Source organism: Octopus bimaculoides, chromosome 5 (assembly GCF_046866305.1).
Source record: "Octopus bimaculoides isolate indiv1 chromosome 5, ASM4686630v1, whole genome shotgun sequence".
Taxonomy (NCBI): Eukaryota; Metazoa; Mollusca; class Cephalopoda; order Octopoda; family Octopodidae; genus Octopus; species Octopus bimaculoides.
This window is the reverse complement of record NC_142932.1, coordinates 123,603,322-123,626,207: the sequence shown is the minus strand read 5'-3', so window position 1 is coordinate 123,626,207 and position 22,886 is coordinate 123,603,322. Positions and strand designations below refer to the sequence as shown.

The window sequence follows — 22,886 nt, the reverse complement described above, 5'->3', positions numbered from 1 at the left end:
TTAGCATGTCTGTCTACCAGAAAATAGAATGCTTCCGGTCTTGTAGCCAACAGAAATATTTTGAATCGTGGATATGAAGCTGTTTTAAAATTATTACTGGAAGGAATTTCAATGCATAAATGCAGTGAAGGTCGTTTTGGCAGTCGGCAAATTATGCTTTTTTACTTAGCTCGTTGGTAAATTACCTTGTTACTTACACCACGCCTAGCTTTCTTCTTTCCACAGGTGATTAGAACCTTCAATGATATAATATTTTCTGCTAGGATAAAACGTTAAATTTTTTAATGGCTGTCGAAAGATGAGCAAGTCATCGTGTCACTTGAAAGCGACATATTGAAATTTGCATTTTTATTTTGACATCAATAAATAGTAGATTAATTCTTCGTCTCTTTAATAATATTTGCTATAAAATCGACGCGAAATGATATATTCATGTCATCATACACCATAGAATATATAAAATTGATATGTTTTATTTTAGCAAAACCAATTTACGTATTTCAATAGTGGATGAATCGTAATAGAATTTCCTTACTCCAGTGAATGTAAGTTAACAGCCGAAGGCAACAGTTGCATTTTACTATTTGAATTCCAAGCAGTACTTTTCAACCAATTCTTTTTTTTTTTTTTTTTTTTTTAATATGTGAAAATATATTTCAGATGTTAATAACATTTTGAAGGTAATATTGAGGCTTGTTAATGAAATTCGACGAAACGCCTTAAAGACATGCTACACTGGATGTATTGAAATTTTTCTAATTTTGCCTGCTTCGAAATTACTTATATATTACATTGGCGATTTCAAAACAACATAAATGGTATTAATATTTGAACATAATGGGAGGGATTTGACTCAATGAAAATTAAATTTCGATGTTAAAAATAATTTAATAAAAGCACGGTTACCTATATATGATATGCGTATATAATATCCATTACTTATCATTGCACATATTATTGAATTGCTCGTTTTACATCGTTAATTATAATCCATAAGGTATTTGTGCAATATTTGTGATACCCATCTCTGTTAAACTATAACGATATTGACTTAATATTTAATATAGAATTGAGTAATGGCGCATGGCAAAAGGGTTGAGATATTTGGTTGAAGATTGTGATTTCGATGTCTGGAGATATAGATAGTGTCCTTCAGCAAGTCACTTCATTTCACGTTGCCCTAGTCCCCTCAGCTGGCAAAACACCTGTATTTGGAAGGGCCAGCTTTGTCACATTCTGTGTTATGCAGCATATCCTTGAGAACTATATCAGCGATATACATGTCTGTGGAGAGCTCAACCACGTGCACGTTAATTTCCTGAGCAGGTTGTTGCCGATCAACTGAAAACCTCCTCCTCGCTAGCAATGGAATGCCATTTAACATTAAATTGTGTTTATTACTTTACATATTGCCTACGAAAATACACAAGCAAACAGATGTATTTTCATTTATAAATGGCTTTATACGCCGATCATTTTCTTCTAAACTTTCGCAAGGTTTTATTTGCTTTCAGTATGTATTAATTACGATTCGTATTTGTAAAATGACCGCGCTCGAATTTTGTAGCATTTAACATGCTAAAATGATATGTTGTGAGTATAGATCACCCGAAATTACACATTGTTTATGCATATACTGGTCCTCTCGTTGGTTAACGATCGTCCACATTATTTTGGTCGATATGGTAACTTCAATCGGATTAAGTAATGACTTGTATAAATTCAGGCTCTATACTATACGTTTGATATATAGCTGTAGCATTCACTCATTTTAAAGGTACCAGGTGAGTTAAAAATGATATATATTCATATATCTATAATAATGTACGAACCTTTATTGTACTTTTCAATTTGCATTTTTCCATCATGTTTATATATTCAATTTCGTTCAATTTACCCGTGGGAGTTGTTCAGATATTAAGTTTTTATTGATTTCTATCGCCTACGCTAGCATGCTCCCTTTCCATACACGCATAAACTCTCATAGTTGTGTGCATATACATATAAATATATATAAAATCATCATGAGTGTTTACGTGCCTGTGTGTGTGTGTGTGTGTGTATGTATATATACATGTGTGTGTGTGTATGCGCATGTATATATATATATATATATATATATATATATATGTGTGTGTGTGTGTGTTTGTGTGTGTGTGTGTGTGTGTGTGTGAGTGTTTGTATGTATGATATATATATATATATATACATATACATATATACACCCACAAGCACACGCGCACACACAAACATATTATATGTGCATAACTATACTACGTATATGCACATTAACATACATACAGAAATAAACATATAGGAAAATATATATGTAATGCAGAGAAAGTGAGAGAGAGAGAGAGGGAGAAATAGAGAGGGGAGAGAAAAGGGAAAAGAGAAAAAGAGAAAGATATATGACAATCGCAAATCATATTTTGTATTCATAAGCTGGCTGATGAGAATTTGTCTTTTTGTTACGTGTACAAAGACACGACAAAATTAGCTGACCAATATATCCCGCACACCTGTAGAAGAATAATTATTTTCAAAATAATCAAAAATGTAAGTGCTCCAGCATTGCCGCAATCAAATGACTGAAACAAGTATGACAGCGCTACAAAGGTGATGACAGTGACGATCCAAGACAGTCATCGTCTTCTGATTCTTGCTCATTGTTTGTCATGGAAACGGATGTGGCCGCAGATCCTCTCGCATAAGGCACTGAAAGTGACTTCAAACAAAAGCTGCATGGGGTTTGTGCCAGCGTCTCCTCTCTTCGTACATTCTCCTGCATTCGGTTCCAAAGTGCACTATTGTAGTATCACACAAGTAATTCCATGTCTTCCGAATAGAAGCCAGGTGCGAACCGATTGTGAGGGACACTCCATAAATTGAGACACCACTTGAGATGATCAGGAAAATGAACTTTTGGACTTTCAGTAGACCAAAGTGCATTTCCGGTGTTGAAGACGACTGTCTTTGGGACCCAATGACTCGGCATCTAAATGACATGGCCAACCAAGCGGAGAAAATGACGATGGATGCAGGCCTCAATACTGCAGATCCCCGCCCTCAGGAAGTTTTCTATATGAGTCTCTTTGTCCTTCCATGTGAGACCGAGGATACCATTGGAGTGATCTCTTACGGAATGCTTGTAGTTGTCTGACCTGACGACTATAAAAAGTCCAACTCGCAGGCAAGGACTGAAGCGTGGATTCACAGACAGCTCTATAAATGGAAATGTTTGTGCTTGCTCTAAGGTCCTTGCTCTGAGAGACTCGTTTGCTGAATCTTCCGAAAGATCTAGACGCCAACCTGATCCGACGGCGTATCTGCTCGTCAAGGAGTCCAGTGTTAAATAACGTGCTTCCAAGGCAGCAGAATGAGACCACCTGCTGTAGAAGAGCATCAGCAGTAAGGACAGGCTAAGGGGATGGTAACTAGAGGAAGAATAATTAGAGAATGTCTGTTTTGCGTGATTCACTTGAAGACCGACCTAGGTACTGTTCATTGAGTTCGTGGGGTGTTGAAGAGAGTCGAATGCAGCTGAATCGTCGGCATACTGGACCTCGCACCCGGTGGTTGAGAGGATATTTCATGTGGATGTGAGGCGGGATAAACTAGTACTGTTGACCGTATCAAACGCCTTTGATAGATCGATGAATGTGCAACATAAGCCTCTCTGCTGTTCTCAAAACTTCTCAAGAAGACAGGCCACAAATATAACGTCAGAAGTACTTCCTTCTTTGAAGAGTGTAGTGTCAATACTTGTCAGGTAAAAAATGGAGAACTTAAGAATGGATGGAAATTCGAAAAAGGCCTGAATGTTGTAACAGAATGACTCAAGCAGCACATATATGCGAAAACAGCAAACCTGATTAGGTTTGGACACTGGATTAAGCAATACCGGCAAATCAAATTGTTTAGAACTGACCAAAACGATTCTATCAAGAGATTAATGTCGATAAAACGTGAAAGATTAGTCTCTGGAGCTGATGCAATACAGCTTTTTAGGGGTAAGATACGGAGTAAGTCAGAACAACATAATACTACAGCTGAGTGGCTCTGCAACCTGAAGCAAACAGCTTCCTATCCCCAGTAAGAGGCTATCCACTTCACAGAAGACAGTATTAGAAATATCAGTAACAAGATAAGCAATTGAAAAGCATCAGGACCTGATGGTGTACAGCGATTTTGGATAAAAAAAAGTTCAGTAGTTTCCATGAATTGATCGCTGAATAATTTAATGCATTGATCAATGGAGAAGATGAAATTTCGGACTGGTTAATAAAAGGACGAACGGTGTTGTGCCTGAAGGATGCGATGCATCAAAGGGAAATGCTGCTGGCATATTCGCAGCTCAGGAACAAGCGTTAAGGATCAATAATATGAAGTGGAAAATGGACAACACTACCGATATCAAAAACGCAGAATGTGTGGTGAAAAGAGTGAAACGGTATGGCACACCGTTAGAAAATGTCCGAAATTGGCACAACACTAATATAAGCGACGCCATGATAATGTGACAGGAATGATCCATTGGGACGTCTGTAGAAATCACGGCCTAGAAAGAGTAAAGACTCGTTCAACATCCTTAAACAGCCCTTAGTCTGAAACATTTTGAGCGGGATGGGCTACTGAACCTGAAGAATATTCTAGCTGTGCCCCACCTGCAAGGTCATGCGCTGTTTATCTCAACATGAGATTTCCATGTCGCACATATATATTTGTGATGCATGTGTCTGGTGTACCCTTATCAGAAAAGTAGTCATGATGGGCCTACTGGACTTCGTATATTTTACCCCAGTGTCACTTTGATGGCATGCAGTGCTCTCTCACTCAATAATAATAATAATAATAATAATGATAATAATAATAATAATAATAATAATAATAATAATGATAATAATAATAATAATAATAATAATACAGGGCTAAAAGCAGAGAGTGAAGGTTTCATATTGGCTGCTCAAGACCAAAGCTTATTAACCCGGAACTACCAAGCCAATGTGATAAAAAATGGAGCTGACCCAAAATGCCGATTTTGTAACGATGCGATTGAAACTATAGACCACCTAATCTCAGGGTGTAGAGTGTTAGCACCTGTAGAATATAAAGCAAGACATGACAGAGTTGGCCAGTATTTACACTGGACAATATGTCAGCATTATAAAATCAAAAGCGCTGACAAATGGTATAAACACCATCCCGAAGCTGTGACAGGGAGAAAATGTATCGATTCTCTGGGACTTCCCCGTACATACTGACAAGACTATAAAAGCTAATAAATCGGATATTATTATAAAAGATCAGACAAAGAAGACGTGTTTATTAATTGACATGAGTATTCCCTCTGATCATAATATAGCGGCGAAAGAATTTGACAAGATCAGTAAATATAAAGACTTGCTCATAGAAATTGAAAAAATGTGGCACCTCAAGGCGACTACCATACCAGTGATTGTAGGATCTCTAGGAATGATAAAAAAAGGTACTGAAATCTATTTGAAAATGATACCAGGCTTACCATCTCTACAGGAGGTGCAAAAAATCGTGCTAACTGGAACGACTCATGTACTAAGAAGAGCATTGTCGCTATGAAAACAACATCCATTCATGATTTTTTTTTCTTAAATACATGTTTTACCTATGAATTTGCGTGTGTAAATTGGGAATGCATACAACATTTCTCTGCCCTAGGTGTACGGAAAACACTCGGCGAGAAATGGGAAAAAATTTGAAGAAAGAAGAAAAAAAAACATAATAATAATAATAATAATAATAATTCAAGAATTAGACAAACTAGAAACACCTGCAGAAAAAGCTAAGCGCTTGAAAACCCGTGCCAAAATTGCTGCCTTAGATAGTATGACTGAAAAATGGCATGGAAAACCTCTCAATGGCAAATACCCAAAGAGAGCGAATAATGCAGATATTGACAAAGCCCTTACCCATCAATCGCTAATGGCCTCTGGCTTGAAATCAGAAACAGAAGGGGTTTATCATAGCAGCCCAAGATGAATGCCTACCTACAAAGAACTACCAGGCCAACATATTAAAGAACGGCAGCTCCCCATTATGTCGTATATGCCAACAACAAAATGAGACCATCGATCATATTGTCTCCATGTGCAGTCTGCTTGCGCGTACAGAGTATCTCAACAGGCATGATCAATATATTCACTGGGTAATATGCAAAAACCTGGACTTGTCCCATGATAAAAACTGGTGGGAACACAAACCACCCCCAGTACTTGAAAATGATCACATTGCACTCCTCTGGAACTTCACCATTCAAACTGACAGAAAGATAAACGCAAATAGGTCAGACATCATACTGCAAGACTTCAGACAATAATCATGCCTCCTCATTGATATGACTGTCCCAATCGATATAAACGTATCTGTCAAGAGCTACCAAAAACTGAGCAAATATAAAGATCTTGAAATAGAAATTAGCAAAATGTGGAATCTGAAGACGAAAACAATACCTATTGTCATACGTGCCCTGGGAATGACAGCGAAACGGGCTGATTTACTACCTAGCTCAGATACCAGGAAACCCCAAAATGGCTGAAGTTCAAAAGATAGTGCTCATGGGAACTGCCCATATCCTACGTAAAATACTGTCTATGTGATCTCAAATTTTAAAACAAACACATAATTTTCTTATGGTTTCTTAAACATTCACTAGAACAAAACTGTACAAATGCAAATATGTGGTACCATAGGCATAACACCTATATGAACTTCTAACTTGTTATCTCTTGAGGTCTCTGGGTGAGACTTGGATCCAACTTGTACAAATGCAAAACAAAACTAAAACATAAAATAATAATAATAATAATAATAATAATAATAATAATAATAATAATAATAATAATAATAATAATAATAATAATAATAATTTCAAAAATAACCCGAAGTAATTCTTACGAATGTTAGAAGGAGACAGTGGGGAAAATGTTGCTACTGATGCAAATCAAGCAAAGAAGTTCTGGAGCAGATTATGAGGAAACAATGAGGTGCATAAAAGGGATGCAATGTGGATATGAACTATCACAGAATCTCCGTACTCGAACATAGGGAATTTCGTTAAAATAAAGAAACAAACAAAAGGGAGTGTGGTTCACATTCTTTACGTCCGCCCGAATGTATTAGTGTTAATTTCCATTACAGGAAACTTATTATCGCAAACATATTTTAACAAACCTAAACTATACACACACCCAAATACATTCATATATATATATGTGTGTGTGTGTGTGTATGTGTGTGTGTGTGTGTGTGTGTGTGTGTGTGTGTGTGTGTGTGTGTGTGTGTGTGTGTGTGTGTATCTCTGTGTTTCCTTTAGGTTTTGTTTACTTACACACATCAAAAAATGAGGCAGAAATTCTAACCTAAAATATATAGAAAGTAAACGACATCGCTGTATTCCGAAGGCAAAATATGTTGTTTTTTTTTTTTTTTAGCTGAGGTGTAGTTTTATAATGAAAACAAATTTAAAATTCAAATTTTGGAGGAAAACACTTACCACGTTTTTTGGTGTATGGCTGCAGGTGAAATGGGTTAAAACAAATGTGTGTGTGTGTGTGTGTGTGTGTGTGTGTGTGTATGTGTGTGTGTGTGGTTGGGTCTTTAACAGCAGTTTAAGGTCAGTCGCAAAAAGGAATTCAAAACGGCAACACGCATAATCATATACATACAAACATACGCATACATGCACACACATACACAAACACGTACCCAGCGAAAAAGGCAGACAGACAGTAAGTGTCAGATAGTCCACAACGAAGTTTTCACCCCCTCTTTCTCTCTTCTTACCTGTTGCTTTGCCACTGACTAGAATTGTTTTCGTTGTGTCTTCAAGCTCTTTCTCTCCAATCTCAGTTTTCTCTTGCTATTAAAACAATAAATGTCCAAAATGATTCAGTCTTTCAATTGCAAAACATACAGGAATGTATTAGACAGTTTTCTGTTTAGAATACGGTATCCAATATTTGCTGTGGTTCAAAACACAAACACCATCTTGTTTTAAGTCACCACTCACTTCTCTCTCATATATATATATATATATATATATATATATATATATATATATATATATATATATATATATATATATATATATATGTGTGTGTGTGTGTGTGTGTGTGCGTGTGTGTGTGTGTGTGTGTGTGTGTGTGTGTGTGTGTGTGTGTGTGTGTGTTTGTCGAGTTGTAGCTGTAATTCAAAGGGTCCAGCCTTGTCATATTCTGTGTGAGGCTGAATTTCCCAGAGAACTACGTTAATGTCATGCATGTCTGAGGAGTACTCAGCATTTGTGAGTTAATTTTATCCTCGTGTCTTAATGAAGAAGGAAATTCACATCCAATATTTGCTGTGTGGAGCTATCTGTGTATGAACCTTTCTTTGGATTTATGTATCTACTGTCTCTTTCACTTTCTCTCTTTCTCTTTCACTTCCTTTGTGTCCCTCTTCTTTCCCGCTTTTGATTTAACAATGTGTATATGTATCTAGGTAGCTACTTCTCTTGCGATGAACGCCATCACCATTCACTGTCTCTTTCACTCAAACCATTCTTGCCACATTCATCCTCCTTTCAGCACTCATCCTGGGTGGCAGCACTCTTCCTGGGTGGCAGCACTCTAATCTCATTAAGTTAAAACGTGGTAAGTGCAGAGTATTTAATCAGAAAGTGTAACGCATCACACGCATAAGTTTCTGTACTTCTTTGGCGCTGACGTATAGACGCAGAAACGATTGTTGGGTCAAAGAAAAGAAATAGGAGTTGAAGAAGACAGAAGACAGGACGAGAGGATGTCATGAAGGATGTTCACGTTAAGGTGTTATGGGGTTACTGCACAGTCTGACCACAAGCTAACAAATATCTGTCGGAACAAGTGAGAAAAAAGTGAATTCATCATAGATGTTGTTATATCTGCGGACATGAATGTCACTACAACATACAATTATTAGTCTGTTAAAATAAATTCCTATTATTTACTCTACGTCATTGTTATCTCAATCTTCATTTACACCAGTTGAATATTTTATTTCGAATATGGAGCCATTTTCATCGCGAATATAGCTATTTCCATTTTTTAGCACAGAAAAAAAAATCACTTATTTGATACATATTAAACTGACGAAAATGTTGAAACACTGGAGATATATGAATGTCAGAATGTGCATATTTATTTATAACGTCACTTTACATTCAGCATTTTAGGTTTAAAATCAAATTGCATTGTTTATCTTCATATAAACGGTTGAGGCAGAGGAAAACATTAAAAAAAATGTTGCAGGAAGAAATAAATACTTAAAAGGAAAAGCAACTCATTTTCTATGGTAGAATGGTGGGTGGGGGGAGCTTTAAATGCAACATAAATAGTGAAAACATTTGATTTCACAGATTTATTTTCCCTCCTACAGTTGCATAATGTATTAGAAATAAGAATCGAAAGACACCGCTAATAAATAAATGCATAACAATCTTTCTCCTGAAATATTTCACAGAAATAATGTAAGAGAATAACATTTTGTGAGTGAAATATAGACATATGAAATCTGAAAATAAATCTATAAAAAATAGCTGCGTGTTGTTTGTTAAAACGCCGCCATGTGTACGTCAATACACAACACTGAATATGTAGAGTGTCATTGTTTTTACGTACGCTTTTGTGTTAGAAAATATGCTCCTTTTAACAATCCAACACCGTACGGACTGTATATACTTATGCTAGTTTACACTTGTCTTACTATTCGTTGATCATGAAGACTACGACTAAAATATCAAGAAGATATTCAAAGTATAGCAGCCTTTAACAAGTAGAATATTTGCATGTGTTTGCAGACTAATAGTAAATATCTTTTGTAGCAATTTTATGTAAGTGATACTATGCCATTATAACATCAATAAATGTTTCTCTTTCATGGCATTCTACAGTTTACTTTTACAAACTATTTTCTAATAAAATCTTATCTTTCAGTACTGTAAGTATGGCACAGTTCTACATTTAAGAGATGAGGAATTATGTACATTATTTACACTATTTTCAGTCGACGGATATTTGTCCTCATCTTGTTTGTTGTTAACACAAGGTTTCAACTAATAAACCCCCCAGCTTTCTTCAGGTGTCTTGGGGAAATTTCGAACCTGCGTTCTCATTTTCAAGGTATTTGTCGATGTTATTATTATTATTATTGTTGTTGTTCAGGTCACTGCTTAGAATCGAACACGGAATCTTGGTGTTAGTAGCCCGCGCTCTTAACCACTAAGCCATATCAGCAGCATGAGAAGCGGCCGCAATTAAGATAGGATAGAAAACTATTAGATTTATAAGCCCTAAAATTCATTCCATAATGAATATGGGCATATGGCGTAGTGATTAACAGCGCGGGTTACTAACCCCAAGATTCCGAGTTCGACCCTACATAATATTGTAAGTACGTAATTTGATTTCAAGCTGGTGTTGTAACAATTTAATTTAGATAATTCTGCGTCGTAACAACAGTATCGAAAACAGGTAAATGTACTTAATATTCTACAAATTATGCATACAACTGTTACGATAAATATTCTTGTAGAATATCTGCAGTATTGTACTATATGGCTGCGAAAATTCAAGTGTGTCTCAGTCGTATGTTTATTTAACAGCAGCACATATCATTCGACCAACAGGATTTACAGCACATCGTCACCGTGAACATCTAGAAAAATATGTATAAAATTAACAAGAAAATAAAATTGGACAGATGTAACACTATGCTAATAATATCAAACATTTTCAACTAACATAATTTTTTTTTCTGTTAGTTGACTGGATTTAAGGAAAAGGTATTACACAGGGTTTTTGGGGAAATTTCACGAACTGTGCATACCGTCTATCAGAACAACTATAAAAAAAGAAGAGAAAGAAGTAAAATAGGAATGAAAAATATATTCAAATATTAAATATAAATAATAAATATGAAAAATCTTTTTGGTGGTATGAGCGAAAAAAATTCAGTTTGATTCTGAATCCTACGTAGCAACTTTGCAACCAAATTCTACAAATTATATTACACTGGTAAAATGTTTCTGATTCTTACAAAGCACGAATGGACGCTAAAAACTGTTGGTTTCGGGAGTAAGACGATTCAAGATAAAATCTAAAAGATACGAGGCGATATTGTCAGCCCACTGATTGTTATAACCTTTGCATTTCTCTCTTTTAGATTTCAGTTGAGTTTTTTTTCATACTACAAATAGCTGGAGAAAGTTTCAGTTTTGTTTCGAAGATATTCTCTCATAATTTTCTCGAACAAATTTCATCCTGCTTGCTGATAATGTAGATTATTTGATACCTGTGGAATCGTTTCTTCCTATGATACTTCTTTTACTTTTAAACAGAGTCTTTGTACATGTCTTTACAAACGAGCTGACTTCCAACTGTGAATGATTGCAGTTTCTCAGAATTCAATCGATATCAAGAAATTCTTTATATCCTTCCATTCATCAGGTCAAACATGAACAGTTACAACTTTAAATACTCAAGATATATTTGTTCGATAATCTATTTCCTCTTCCATTATGCTTGTGAAGTTGCTAGAAACATGGTATTACGTGTCATCACTTCCATACAATGCAACATGATTTATTTCTCTCCGAGGCTTATTTCATTATTTTGCATCTTCAAACCGTCGCTTCATGCCAAAATCTTCAGGTCAAATTCCAGTGAGGTGTAGTTTTTATCTTTTATAGTTAACCTGTTTCAATCAATAGTTTGTGGTCATGCTTGGACACAAACCTGACGAATGTTTTAGTTGAGTGACTCGACCTCATTGCCTATTATACTTATTGTATCAGCCTGTCTCACCGAACTGCTAAGTTACAGGGAGGTAAAAACACCAACACCGGTTGTCAAGCGGTAGTTGGGAAAAAGACGGACACACACTCATATGTGGCAGGCGTCTTTCAGTTTCAGACTTCCAAATCCTCTCACTCTACTATAGCGTCGGCCCGAAGCTATTGTAGAAGACATTTGCCCAAGGTGTCACACAGTGGGACTGAACCGAGAACAATGTGAGAAGCAAAGTTCTTACCACATAACCACGCATTGATCTTTCAGTTATCATGGCACTCCGTCGGTTGCGACGACGAGGGTTCCAGTTGATCCGATCAATGAAACAACCTGCTCGTTAAATTAACGTGCAATTGGCTGAGCACTCTACAGACACGTGTACCCTTAACGTAGTTCTCGGGGAGATTCAGCGTGACACAGACTGTGACAAGGTTGGCCTTTGAAATACAGGTACAACAGAAACAGGAAGAAAGAGTGAGAGAAAATTGTGATGAAAGAGTACAGCAGGATTCGCCACCGTATCTCCTGCCGAAGCCTCGTGGAGCTTTAGGTGTTTTCGCTCAATTAACACTCACAACGCCCAGCCTTGGAATTGAAACTGCGATCCTACGCCCGCAAGGCCGCTGCCCTATCCCTGGGTCATTGAACCTCCACTTTCAGTGATAATATATGTTACGTTTAAAGTACATTTCAATTCTTTTATTTCACACCTAAAACATTTTCGCTTGGAACTAATAATGTACAATATCTATAATTAAAGGGTTTTTTGTGTGGAGTGCAAGGTATCAGGTCAGAGGTCAATATAACCAAATTATATACGTAAGCCCATTATCTCAGGCATTACCCATATTGGATACAATATTATTCATTATAATTTAGTCATATTAAGTAAACTTTCAGAAAATAAATAAATTTGATAGATAACCATGACACATTTTACTTTGCTTAAAACGAAATCTGTTTCCCCCAAAGTGAGTCGTAAACATGTAACAAATTTTGGTTCTTTTGAAAAATAATCGGTTTGGTTCCGTATGAAGGCACCAGTTTTGTACTTTTTGTTTATAACGGTGGAATAAAATAGATCATCATTGTTGGAGAAATTGACTGCCTGGTCAAGTAAGTGTTGAGACAAGCATCCTGCAAGGGACAACATGAACATTGAACTCTCATGCATTTTCGACATACACACAAATTTGTTATAAAACATGTATAAACCACGCCCCAAAAAAAAATGTCTTCGAGGTCGATATATCATTTACTGAATTTAAAATACCCACTGGAATTCATTTTAGTGTAGTCACGCTTAAAATCTGTTTGGTGTAAGTGAATATCCATTATTGGTATCAAGTTACATTATACTAATTTTTAGTTCCATTTATATATTTGTAAACATTTATTGATTGAAGACATTATAAGTAATGAAAATTTTGTTTCAAACGCCAATTTGACGTGTTATCGTATCACGCGATTTCAACTAGATGTATGTTATCACCACACTTTAGTAAAAGCAGGTAAATAAATGTTGCATTAATGTTATATAAATACACTAGTTACTATCAAAGCTTCATTTATCACGATAGATATTTTTTCTTCTCTACAAAATTCCCAAAAGCCACAGATTACATGATTTTATTTTAAACTGACATAAAAGTACTCCCGTTGAATCATCTTATTGGTTTCAAGTACTTTTTTATGCACCAGATGTATGATTTAACTTCACACTTTTCTACTGCTGGTTGGGAATGGCGCCAACGTTCTGTCAAAGATATTTCATATACTTTTATGCTAACTGAATTTTTTGCTTATTTTTTTATTTTTAAAAGTAATCTTTCTAAATCTTTTCATAACCAGGACTTTCATTTCTAGTTCCTCTTTTAGAAGTCACTCATGATGTAATAAATGGCATATTTCTTTTAAAATGCACTCGAATTGATTATGTCGCTTTAATGCAAACGCTGTAAATGTGGTATAAATTCTTAATGATGTAAGAATTTTCGTTTTATCTATAAGCCTTTTATCCTAGTAGACGAAGTTGAATTTAAATATTAAGTATTTTGATATATGAAATAAAATGATAAAACGATATTTTTTATAGAATGGCAAAGCAAACTGGATTACGAATTATATTAGATCACAGTAGAATTTGTATTAAACATAATGCGATCCTAATAATTTCGATAATATAATGAGTTCAAATATTGTCAAGGTTGGCTTTATTTTTCATCTTTTTTTCGTAGATAACATAAGTACCAGTTGATTACAGGGGTTGATGCAATCGATTTAAACCCCACCACAAAGATTGAAACCAATGTCAATAATGAAATGAAACGGTTAACTGGTGAATGCTTAATCGAAAATATTAAAGACAATTGCTTCTCGATAACCGATAATATTGATGCGTTCATAATTTTACATCCGCTACACATTTCGTAAAAGTTGGGAAACTGAAGTCTATGCTTTATATAAGATACTTCTGTCACGGCGTCAGTCATAAATCTCTTTTAAGATCAAATATTGCTTTGATAGGAATTGTATCTTGCGGCATTTGGATACAACAATGAAAGGCAAACTGGTTATTAACAATATATGATAATTTAGCGCGTGAAATATAATAACTGTAGAATATAAGGTTGAGTTGAATGCCTGCCTGATGAGAAAAGTTCTAATTCTCCGAACAGTAAAGCATAAGATATATTCCACAAATATGAAGCAGAATTTTTCCAGAATGAGTTTGATATTACATACACTTCCACCAATAACAAAAAAAGGAAAAACGTCCGATTAAGATTACTAATTCCAACTGTGGAAAACGTTTGGTGAACAATGCAGTGCAAAGGAAATAGGTAAAAGCGGATGCAAAATGCAGATGTGGACTGTATGACTACACAACAACGAATGGCTTAAGATTAGAGAAGAAACGGCAGAGAGTAGGGGACTGATGGTCTGTGCACTATATCACAATATCACAAACAGAACCTATCACCATCACATCAACGAGGCATACGTATCGTGCAGGATTTGTGGAAAATAGGAGGAAATCCTTTGCCACATCGTCTCTAGATACGGAGGTAGTAAGTACCGAATAAAAACACAAGCTTAACGAAGCAGCAGCGAACCTACAGTGAAAAATATGCAGCAGTCATATATACTTAAAATGTTTTCTACTATAGGTACAAGGCCTGAAATTTTAGGAGAGAGGACAGTCCGTTACATCGACCCAGTAATCAACAGGTACTTTATTTTCATAGATCCCAAAAGGTTGGATCGACCACGGTGGAATTTGATCTCAGAGCGTAAAGTCGGAAGAAATATTACTTAACATTTAGACCGGTGTGCTTTTGAAATACACGTATGTACCAATATGAAGATGAACAACGAGCATCGAGCCGTCTAAATCGTAAGAAATTATTCTGTGGTTTAGTTATAAGGGGATTGCTGAGTTTGTCCTAAATTTAAACATTAGCTACACATACCGAAAACATGTCATTGCTACCCAATTACGAATCAGCTACTCTCACACAATCTACGCCTGGACCCGTGAACTTGTTCAAATTTCTCACTGTACATTACTCTAGAAATTTATAGCAATATGGCCGCCGGACATTTAGATGGCGTCATGCCGTTGAGCAGATGACCTTGCATGAAAGGAAATCACAGACCAGGTGGATTTACGCGGACTCTTCTAAATAATGTCATGCTGGATAAAAGGAGGAATGTGTGATTGAGAAGGTTATTGTATTCTGAATGTTTATTTCTGCCAGGCAGCGAGCTGACAGAAACGTTAGCACGCGGGGCGAAATGTTTCGAGGTGTTTCGTCTGTCAAATTCCGACGAGGTCGACTTTCCCTTTCAGGTTCGATAAATTAAGTACCAGTTGCGTACTGGCGTCTATCTAATTGACTGCCCCGTCCTCCACAAAATCTTGGGCCTAGTAACTAGAGTAGAAAAGAATTTTTTTTTTCCGCCAGAAAATTTTGCTGTATGTTTTTGTTGTTGTCATCATTGCTCGTACTTCATGGGAGTAATTTGATTTTAGTTTGTTGTTCGATATTTATGTAATTTTAACATTTAGGTTGTTTTGTTATTTTTTGATGTGATGTATTTGTTTATTCTTTAATGTTTTTGTTTTGATATTATGCTGAGAGTGCATATCGTTTATCTTCCCGTTTTGAGTTCAAATTCCGCCGCTGTTGACGTCAACTTTCATCGTTCGAGGTCAATAAAATGAATACCAGTTGAATACTGGCTCAACGTAATCGATTAGCTCCCACCCTCCGAAAATTGTTGGCTTTGTGTCAAATTTTGAAGCCGATATTAATTGTCTGCTGGAATAATTTTTGAGGATCTCTTCTTGTTGTGGATTTGAGAGTATACAGGGCTGTGTTTGGCTTGTGTTATTAGAGTATTCATATTGTGCCTGGTTGTTATCGTTATTGTCGAATTGGTGGTAATATTTTCCTATTCTCTAAAGTGACGAGCTGGTATAATCGTAATTCCACAGGGTACAATGCACCGGTCTTCACCTTCTGAGTTCAAATTCAGCCGAGGTCAACTATATGTTTCAAATAAGTACTAGTTGAGCATTGAGATCGATGTAATCGATTAGTACCCTCAACAAAATTGCTGGCCTTGTGCCAAAGGTTGAAACCAATATTTTTCTGCTTCCTTCAACTTTCCCTGTCCATTTTCTAAGGATAGATTTCTTTTGGTTTTTTTCCCTCTTTCTCTGACTTCTTACGGACACATGGCTCTATTTTGTTTGTTTTCATTTGCATCTTTACAGGACTATTCTAGCTAACCTGAAGAGTGGGTGTGCTTTGCGCTGGGCTGTTTCGGGATAGAGATTCTCTCACTGATATTAATAATGTTCTAATTATTTTTGTGATGAAGTTTCTACGGTAGTAAGGGCGTCTTTCATTTGCTTCCTCATATGGGTAATAAATCTTTCGGCGTTTGGATGTGTCACAAATCGATTCTCTGACATCTCCTTCTCTGTCTGTCTGTCTGTCTGTCTCTGTCTCTGTCTGTCTGTCTGTCTGTCTGTCTGTCTCTCTCTCTCTCTCTCTCTCTCTCTCTCTCTCTCTCTCTCTCTCTCTCTCTCTCTCTCTCTCTCCAAGCAATATCAAACAGGTGATATTTGATTCATTTGGATCAAAATATCTATTTCTAAAGACAATTTTTTTTAGCTCATCTCTTGAAACGATGAGATTGTTTTATCGTCGCAAAAGACAGGCAGCACCAGCCACCAAATTTTAACTTATGGTGAAATACTCACCGCACTCATATTTGCATGCAGTTTCCACATTTTCGATGGGATGAGGATAAATTCCTCAAGTTTAACTGATACTGGAGAATGTTTCCTCGCTTTGAATTCAAACCCTAATCCGTCATAAATTTTGCCATATTCTTTATTTTGTGAGTTGGCAGAATCGTCAGCACGGCGGGCGAAATGCTTAGCGGTATTTTGTCTGTTGTTACGTTCTGAGTTCAAATTCCGCCGAGGTCGACGTTGCCTTTCATCCTTTCGGGGTCGATTAAATAAATACCAGTTTCGTACTGGAGCCGATGTAGTCGACTTAATCCCTCTGTCTGTCCTTGTTTGTCCCCTCTATGTTTATCCCCCTGTGGGCAATAAAGAAATAAATATCCTTTATCTCAAATAACAAAGAATTCTTTTTCCCTATAGGTTCCATCCGCTCGTTGATAGGGATTTCAGACTTCCACCTCTTCCCGCTAATGCAACGGGTGCAGAACATTGACTAGCCGTGCTGATACAATGTCTGAATAACACTTGTTTTACATTTCTTTATGCCTTCCTTTTGAAACCTGATTAACTTCTATTACATTTTTCTCCCTGTGTCTCGATCTGCATTTGCAAAATATACCACGGCTTTAGCAATCTTGCTATTCGTTGTATATTCTCATTTGCAACTGTTTCTGCTGTCGGTGGTGATAGACAGGAAGTCTCCAGTTGAGTTAGTAGTTGCGTTGGTATTATTTTCACAGCAGAGAATTTCTGTGTTGATTGTTATCTGTTGGTGGAGTGGAAGTGAAAGAGGTTAGAGAGAGTTTACAGTAATATTAATGATTTTTCTAGAAATTAGTCTGTCCTGTTGGCAGAAATGATGTTTTGGTTAAGCGTGTAGATGTTGTTGCTGCTCTCATTCGCAGCTGCCGATTTTTATCACTGTTGTTGTGTTGGTGGTGGCAGTAGTGGTGTTTAGCTGTTTTGTTCTTGCTGCTACTACTATTATTTCTTTTCGTCGACGACGTAATTACTGGTGGTAGCAACGATTAGGTTTACACTCATTAATGTTGCGAATGAGGCGCCAAGAAGCGTCGTTCCATTATCTTGTTGAAAATTCTGTCACTACGATTTGATAACTTTAATAGGTAAGTTTCAAGAAAAGGTGCCAAATTCTACTACGGAATCAATATGGTATTACAACATTTGCCAATTTCGAAGGAATTTACGTGCGATTCGAAAGGACAATTTGGCTGATGCAAAAGTACAATATCAATAATTTTCCTTTTATTTGTATATAGCTTTAGACAATGATGGTGATGATACTCATACTACTACTAATTATAATGGTTTCAAATTTAGGTACAACACCAGCAATTTCGTGCGAGTGGGTAAGTCGATGGAAGCGACACCAGTGCTCAAATGGTACTTATTTTATGGGTCTCAAAAGGATGAAAGACAAACACGACCTCAGCAGAATTTAAACTGAGAACTGAAAAACGGACGAAATACCGCTAGGCATTTTGCCCATTGTGCTAAGGATTCTGCCAGAAAGTCGCCTTTAATGATTATAAGAATTACACAACGCACATTACAAACGCTAATACATCAAAGAACCGTAATCCGGAGCTATTCAACTCAGAAATAGCACATAATATTCATGGTCCCTGTGATGATATCAACCCCAGATGTCCGTGTATGGAAACCAGATCAGACGTAGCTCGATGTACTTAGGAGTTTCCGAAACCCTTCCAGTCAGTCACCTATATACCGAGAGACGTATCGCAGAAGAAATCCAGCATACAGTGGAAGAACCAATACAATTTACGTTGAGGGTCAGACAGATTTTGTGGTGAGTTTTGCCTTCAACTTACACTCATGAATTTTTTAGTGACATACGCTGACTGTTTAGTTACGTTTAATATTTTCTTCACAGGTTGACAATTCTTGGATAGTGTCATACAATCCGTATCTGAAAATAACATACTACACTCACTTCAACGTCGAGGTCTTACACTCCGTCCAAGCAGTGAAGTACTTATACAAATACATTACAAAAAGACAAGATCGAATCATCTTCTCAACATTGGAAACAGGACAGCCAATTCCCGTATGAAACGTGATAGAAAACTTCGTAAACGCTCGCTACATCTCTACAAGTGAAGCATTCTGAAAGTTGTATGGATTTTTCATACACCAAAAGCACCCTACGGACAAAAACTACCTTGTCATTTATCTGATGACTAGACTGTATGATTCTATTCAACTTATGTCACTGCGGCTGTGGAACGCAGACCACAGATAATTAAACTGACAGTTTATTTTAAGACAAACACGACGAAAAAGCCCGACAGATTTTATACCCAGATTTTCTTAAATATTACACCTGGAACAATAAAACCAAGTCGTAGCAAAAACGAAAACATGGTACAACAGAAGATAATTGTGACGTCAAAGCTGATACTATCGGACGAATCCCAACCGTATCATATAGTGCTCATCAATCAGAACTGTTTCATGTTCGGGTGCTCCTTCCCCATATTAAAGGTACGATTAGCTTTGATGAACTGAAGACCGTGGAGGGAAATGTGTGTGCAACATTTCAGGAGACACGCATGTAAACTGGACTGATATTGGACGACCAAGAAATACACCGTGCAATGGAGGAAGTAGCCGGTACTCGCTTCATAGATTCGCTGCACGACTTCTTCACCATCATTTTAATTTACTGCCGGTCACCTCATCTGATGAGCTTTTTGGGAGGAGTGGAAAACTGAAGTAGGACGAGATCTCATGCAGAGAAACAACATTGAAGAGCTTACCCTTGCATTGAAAATGAAATATCGATTCGCCTGAAGGAGCGATTGCAAAGGGATAAACTTGACCTGGTGCGAGATTTCCAGATGCCTCAACCTAAATATAACGAAACCGTTCAACCCATGACGAAGTGTATCGCAGAAGAATTTAGCTATGACACAGAGTGTCTTCGAATAGTGTCTACTGATATCTACAATACTGTAAATACTGAGCAAAAGCACAACTTTGATATGACTGTAAACTCAGTTTTACAGCAACAAGCAACACGAAAACAAAATTTTCGCCTTGAGCGCGAGCGGTGGAATTGGCAAAACATATTTTATCAATGTCACCATAGATAGTCTACGGTCAGAGAAAAACGTTGTACTCGCTCCAATTCTATCTGGGATTGCAGCAACATTGCTGCAGACTGGCTGGACATTTCATTCTCGGTTTAAAGTGCCCATAAACATAGCACCAGAGTCCTGCTGCAATGTGTCGTCTCAGGCTGCAACTGTGCAACTCGTCAGAATGACCAGCCTAATAATTGTCGATGAAGTGAGCCAAGGCGACAAGCGCATATACGAATGGTTGGATCGTTCCCTACGCGATATCAGAGCGAACGAATCCCTGTTTGGAGGAGTATGCGTTCGATTTGTAGGCGACTGGAAGCAGATTCTACCTGTTATTAAACGTGGTAGTCGAGCCCAAATAATGCAAACCATCTTGAAAACATCGTACATCTGGAGATCTGTAACGGAGTTGAGTCTAAAGAAAACCATGATGGTACGAAATTCTTCAGATGCAACTTTCGCAACCTATTTAAGCGATATCGGTTCGGATAATGTTCATTCTCCGACCCACTGAAGAATGTGATTCGAATTAGGCCAGATTGTGTACCTTCTGAGGAACAGGCTTTTTAAAAAAAGTATAATAAAAGCAAAGATTGACAAGACTCTATCAGGTCAGAAATGTAGTATCTGCGGGAAAGGAGACGAGAGTATCAATCACCTTTTGAATGAGTTCATTATACTAGCAAATAAGGATTATTAGCACAGACATTTCTGCCTAGGCAAAAGAGTGCATTGGGATGTTAGCTGAGTGTGAGGCTTCAAAACAACTGAAATGTGGTTTGAACAGGAACAAGAGGCTGTAATAGAAAATGAGAATTATAAGTTTTTGTGGGGACTTCTCAATAAAAACTGACCCTACTATGGAATCATGAAGGCCAGATATGATAATACAGGATAAAATGAATAAACAATATAAAATCATAGATTTTATAATTCCCCTTGATAGCAGAGTTGAGCAAAATCTTTTTCAAAATTTGAGAAATGTCAAAATATTGAGAAATTTAAAAAAAATAAGAAACGTCAAAATCTAGACAGAGAAGTAAGGAGAATGTGAAAGACCAAGACAAGAATTATTCCTATAGTAACACTCAAAATGCTGCCTCAAGGACTGAAAGAAAGTAGAATTGAAAGACGCGTTGTCGACCTGTAGAAAAGTACCATCCTATATATTTTGCAAGAATTCTAAAAAAGATTTTTGAGATTTGAGGAGATATCTTGTCAATAAATCGCAAGATAAAATACTAAATAATTAGCATACACTAGCGGAATAATACCATAATTACAATTCTTAAATATAACATGTAGCGTTTAAGATACGATGAATCGTATGGAGTTTATAACAATATTCGATAACAGAATTACGATTCCATAATTTATTTGACCCAGACAAAAATATATGATTTACAGTGTATTTCGGAAATAATTTTTTACAATATTTGTAAATCTTGAAGAAATTTTGTTCGTACGATGTTAATAAAATAATTTTGTTTTTTCGTATGGCAGGAAACATTTTAGCTAAAACAATTATAACATTTATACATTCCACCAGACTTTTCAAATTATAATTAATACGGTAGCTAAATGTAACCATCTAATTTAAAACAGAATACGTGTAATTATAACCAAGAATATGTGTAATAAATGTACCGGCTACATTATAATTCGAGTACATTTTGAAATCTTATTTTTGAAAATATTTTCCATTCCTGTATTTCTGCATTTTAACTCATTATTCTCAATTAAGATAACTGCATTTCTATTTCATGCTTGTTTTAATTTCCTAATTTAATTTTCTTAAAAATTTAATAGGATAATTTATCTAATTTTATTTTGCAGTCTTAGAATCTATAAACTAACGGACATATTGTAATTAATTGTGAAGAGCAGCTCTCATAATGTTTTCTACTTAATGAGTACATTTCCATCATGACAATATTTGTATATCTGCACGTTGTTGACGTTCAGCTATTTGTTTTCTATCATTTTATTACAAACAGTGCATCAATTCATAATCAACATTGTAATCGATGAAAGATATTTAGTATTGTATTTGAATAAGAAATTGTGTATGAAGCAATATTAGGAAAGTGAATAAATTGTTTCAGTATCTCTGTCGCATTCTTCGAATTCCATAATAATCAGGTTATTATTTCGCTGACATTTACAGACATAACATGTTTATATAAAGGATATCCTAGAATGATCATTGTATATCATCTTGTATGATCGTCTTTGTTTCAGTACAAACTAATTTATATAATAATACGTTAACTCAATAAATGTTATAATTTTAATATTAACTTCTATTATCCAAGCCACAGCGAAAGATATCGATAGTGTTTAGCGGAAATTTAATGTATAAACATATATAAAGAGCTGTCTGTCTACATAATGTATCCCAAACACACACAAAAAAAGGAATAAGTGGAGTTAGTTTAATTCTTCCATTAAGATTTCAACAAAACGTTCACACCTGCATTCATCTGCGAAGATATTAGTTATAATCACGTTATAGTTAATTAAAACGGATAGATACACGATTCATTAAAGTTGATTGTTTGATAATATAAATATAACTGGGCGTTGCGAGAGCTCTGATTTGATATTACTTTGCAAAGTGGATTGTATCGATAGAAATCTTCACAGCAC

General features: G+C 36.1%; 1 long non-coding RNA gene across 2 annotated transcripts in view; it reads left to right on the top strand.

The window, feature by feature from the left end:
- The window catches only part of LOC149135848 (uncharacterized), a 98,189-nt gene extending 76,308 nt beyond the window's left edge, over positions 1-21,881 (top strand). For both annotated transcript variants that reach the window (XR_016241805.1, XR_016241806.1), the window contains exons 3-4: positions 18,451-18,940; positions 19,025-21,881. This is a non-coding gene — a long non-coding RNA (uncharacterized LOC149135848). The remainder of the gene's footprint in view (positions 1-18,450; positions 18,941-19,024) is intronic.
- The last annotated feature ends 1,005 nt before the right edge of the window (positions 21,882-22,886 follow it).